Source organism: Equus quagga, chromosome 3 (genome assembly GCF_021613505.1).
Source record: "Equus quagga isolate Etosha38 chromosome 3, UCLA_HA_Equagga_1.0, whole genome shotgun sequence".
NCBI lineage: Eukaryota > Metazoa > Chordata > Mammalia > Perissodactyla > Equidae > Equus > Equus quagga.
Window position 1 is genome coordinate 20,259,017 of NC_060269.1, and position 4,535 is coordinate 20,263,551.

The 4,535-nt window shown below is 38.6% G+C and overlaps 1 non-coding gene across 1 annotated transcript; it reads right to left on the reverse strand.

Annotated features, from left to right (window-relative positions):
- Nucleotides 1-3,651: 3,651 nt before the first annotated feature.
- Nucleotides 3,652-3,714, reverse strand: LOC124237708 (U7 small nuclear RNA). The gene has a single exon (XR_006888092.1). It is a non-coding gene; the product is annotated as a U7 small nuclear RNA (small nuclear RNA).
- Nucleotides 3,715-4,535: the final 821 nt, after the last annotated feature.

A 4,535-nucleotide genomic window follows, 5' to 3' on the forward strand; every position in this document is an offset into this window, starting at 1 on the left:
TGACCCTACCCCCTCCTTCCCCCCCACCCCCGGGGAGGAGTCTAAGGATAACAGAATGAAGCGTGCTGACTTAGTTTAATTCTTAAAAGTATTCCTGAAGGTCTGGAGCACTAAAGCTCTCCAGCAGAATGCATCACAGTATCAAATTTCTCTACAAATTTTAGATAAATTACAGGAATTGGGAAGATGTTCAAGAGCGTGCAATTAACTTTTATTATTCAAGATCAGAATAAGCTGCTTAAATACTTTTTATTATTGGAAGTTCAGTTTGTACTTATCTCTAAACAAGGAATGCCAGGGTCTGCCAGGCACATTGATGGTAATAGTCTGCTTACTTTCTAGAGAGAATCCTTTTTCCTCCACCCCACAAAAAATGCTGGATAAAGAAAGTCACAAATTTATATCAGTCTGGGCAGTTTGAGCTATGAGTTGGTTTCATCAAGGCTAGCAAAAATGGCTGAATGCCCGGATAGTGCGATTGTTATGAATAGTGGGAAAGTACAAGTAATGTAAAAAAGAGAGGTAGCCCCCAAAGGGAGGTATTATGCAGATTAAGTCCCCAGAGCCGCCATGGAGATGACCTCCAGGGAGTCTTGGCCCTTCCTCCCCATCTTCAGCCCCTAACCCTTCACTTTCCGTAACTCTCCTAATACAATGAAGCAGGATGTAAAACGAAGTCTATCAGGAGGCACTGATGTGTTTTAAGCTCCTAAGAGAATTTCAAGGAGAAACAGACTAATACCTCAGGGCCAATGCTTCCCAGGCTATGAGCTGATCCTGAAGCCAACACCTAATTCACAGAGAAGTTTCAGCTCCTGTCACAGGAGCATTTTAAATCAGAATATGGAAGTGCCTGAGATCCCCTTTTCCCATTCTTTGGGGGCAATACTCTCCAATTCCAGACCTGTTAGGAGAGTTTGCACTGTTCCCTCTTAGGAGAGTATGAGAAACCATGAGAAAAATAAGAAGTAGTGCTTCCCTACCAGAAAGGTTACAGGTCCTCTCAAGTGCATCCTGATGAGGAAAATGTATGACTTTGGACTTATGGGCTCTATAAAAAGCCAGAATTACTAGAGAGTGAAGGTTTAAAAGTACATCTTAAAGAATAGCAAATGCATTCCATCTGAGGGGTAATTTTAATGTTTGGGTGGGCATTGGTACTATGTATTAGATATAGTCCAAAACAAAAACACTTTCTTCTTTAATATGCCACATTTGGCTTCTAATGTTATTCTGTCTCCGGGAACTGGATTCTGAGTTTTACAGATCTCCCTGCAAAGTCCATGCCTCCTAGCTACCCCCAGCATGACACAAGCGCTCTGCTGTCTGGATACGTCAGGATCACAGGAAGAATGCCCTAGCATCCAAACCATTACGGGTAAAGAAGATTTTGGAAATCAGCTAGCCACTGCAGGGGAAGCAATTGAAGTTGTTAACATGTTTTCTTCCAACACATAAAAGGGCATTTCCTTTGTCCTCAATTGACCAAAAATTGCTTTTAAACACTCAAGCGGGAGCAGTTTACAAATGGCCAGTGTGCTGATGGTAGTTATCAATTTGAGTCCTGTTTCCCAGGTTGGAGAAGCCTGTGTGTGCAGTTGCCTTTCTGAAGGCTCACCTCCTGCAGAGGTGTTGACGGGAAAGAGGAGGAAGGAAGAATAATGCGAGCTGCTTTCACTGGGAAGCGTCAGATCATTTCCCTTTGTCTCCGCGCCTGTTTGGGAGATTTTGATCCAACGTGCTGTGGTAAGAAGAAACTCTCAACATTACAAAAAAAAAAAAAAAGAGAGAGAGAGAGAAAACCCAACTTTCATTTTCCTCCTAAGAAATGGAATTTTACTTCTGGATGACAAGGGCCTTGGAAGGCCATGGCATGGTATATGAGTGATCCTTTCACAGCCATGGAACATCAGTAGACTACACATCCAAAGTATAGAGGTAGCTCTTAAAATATTCAGCCAAAGGAAGAGTTTAGAGAGAGCAGAATGTCTTTAAGGAACTATGTGAATGTTATTGAATCTTTCAAATAATGGTGTAACCTCTGTGAGAGCAACAATCTTCATGAGCTGTATTTATACAGAGCTGGGTTCACGGAGATCGCCCAGCAGGGTCTGGAGATGCCGGGCCCCTTGTTAGCCGTTTATCTATTATTCGTATTGTCCCACACATGTTATCTACTTTTTCTCCAATCCCCTGGATACTCAGCAGAGATGCTATAAAAATGTCTGTAACTTAATCTCCTGCCTGGTATCACCTAGGAGTACAGGAGTACAAGGGTACAGTGGCAGGAGTTAACTAAGCTCCTAAAGACAGGTGCTGTGGACATAGAGGTACAAGTTGCTGGAGTGACACTTCCCTTGATGACGAGGAAAAAGAAAGCTGAAATCCCAAAGTGCTTGCTGACATTTGCCACGCACATAAATTGATGAGTTCGTTGTTAAGGGCCTTTCTGTTTAACGAGAAATCAAACCAAAGACCCTGGTGTCATAATTTATTCTCCTGCAAAATGTTGTGACCCAGAGGTTCCAGCCATAACCACAGAGGAATTGGAGGTTGGTAAATGACTCTCCGAATCAAAACTTCAAAGACATAGGAGGGGCAGAGGGAAGAAAATGTATCATTAATAAACAGGATGAGGCAAGTGGGCAAACATTCACCTATGATGTCACCTGCTTCTATATGATGAAATATTACACAGCCAGATTCAGAACACTATGTGTCATAGGATCCCATTTTTCATTACTTCAGCAGTGTGAGATACTAAATTAATGTCACATTATTTTCAATAGTTGAATTAAACAAAAGCCCAATTCTGTCTATTGCAAGGTGGGGATGAGTGAAGCACATGGTGTGGACGGACCATGCTTTACCCCACTACTGCCCGTCAGTGGGCACTGGCCTCGGTCCCAGTTCTGTAAACAGTGCTAGAACGAACATCCCTGTTCATGGAACCTTACATAGTGAACCTTTCGTTTCTTTTTTTAAGTTATAGACATTTCAAACATACAGAAAAAAACAAATGATAATCCAAAAACACTGAAGTAGCCAACATTTGTTTTTAAATAATTGTAAACATTTTGCCATATTTACTTTAGGCTTTTTTTTAAATAAGGTTAGAATTATAAAGACCTCTTTATTCCTCTTCCATTCCATTTCTTTCCCTCCATAGCCACGATCTTAAATCAGCTATATATTGTTCCCATCCACATTTTACTATGTATATATATTTCTGTGTAACTTCAAAATTTCTATGACTAGGCTCATACTCTAGGCTTATACTTCTGCAGTTCAGTTTTTATTCAACGATGTATCTTCTAAGACATCCACACTGACACATGTAGAGCCAATTCTTTAATTTTGACAGAATGACTCTACCACAGTTTACTTATACGATAATTACTTATAAAATACAATGTTACTCATATTCTTTCTGATTATTCACTACTATAAACCGTGCTTCATTAATCTGCCTTACACATGTCTCCTTGAAGTTCTACTTGGTATATATTCCCAGCTGTGAAGTTGATGGGTGAGATACTGTGAGTATTATCAACTTCACATGATATCGCCAAATTTGCACCGATTTGCACTTGTAGAATGCATAAGAATTCTCATTTCCCCACATTTTTACCAATTTTTTCTTTTTCTGGGGAGGGCTTCTGTTGAGGACCAGAAAAACCTGCTAGACAAATTTTAGAAGAGGTGTTAACACTTACCACTGCTTTTTAATCTTTGTCACCTTGTAATAAGAAACAATATCTCATCATGGTTTTTATATCTTAGATTTCCAGTGAGTTAAGCATATTTTCAAACATTTATTGACCATCTGCTTTTCCTCATCTGTAAATTTATATCCTTTGTCCAATTTTTTTCTCTTAGGTTGGTTGTCTTTTTCTTATTGATTTGAAAGAATTCTTTGTGGTAGATTGAATTATATGAAATTGCCATTTGTAGGTCAAAAATTATTGAATATTGGCAATTTCATTTAGAAAAAACAAGTATTTCTGGATATTAATTTTTTGATCATTATATGAATGGCAGCTATCTTCTACCAGTTTATGACTTTCAAATGTGTTTAGGACATCCTTTGGCATGTAGAAGTAAATATTAGTATAGCCAATTTATCAATATTTTCCTTTAGGTTCCATGCTTTTCCTTTGTCTTGTTTAAGGAATCTTTCTCTACCCCCATTCCGTGAAGAGATAGCTCTCATATTTCTATGATACAGATTTCCCAGAAGTAGGATTTCTGGATTAAAGGATGTATGGATGTTTGTTTAAATTTTACTTAAATCTCCGATACCAGTGTGTTAGAATATCCCTTTCAAAAAAACCCATCTATCTAAGGAGTGAGAAGGAATATATCATTGTTATTTTAATTTACATTTCCCTAACAACCAGTGAAAATAAAGCCTCTTTTTATGGGTTTAATCATCATTCGGATTTACTCATCTGTGAATTTTCTATTCATATTATTTGCTCTTAAATCTGTTGCATTGTTTATCTTTTTCTTATTAATTTGTAGGAGTTATTTGC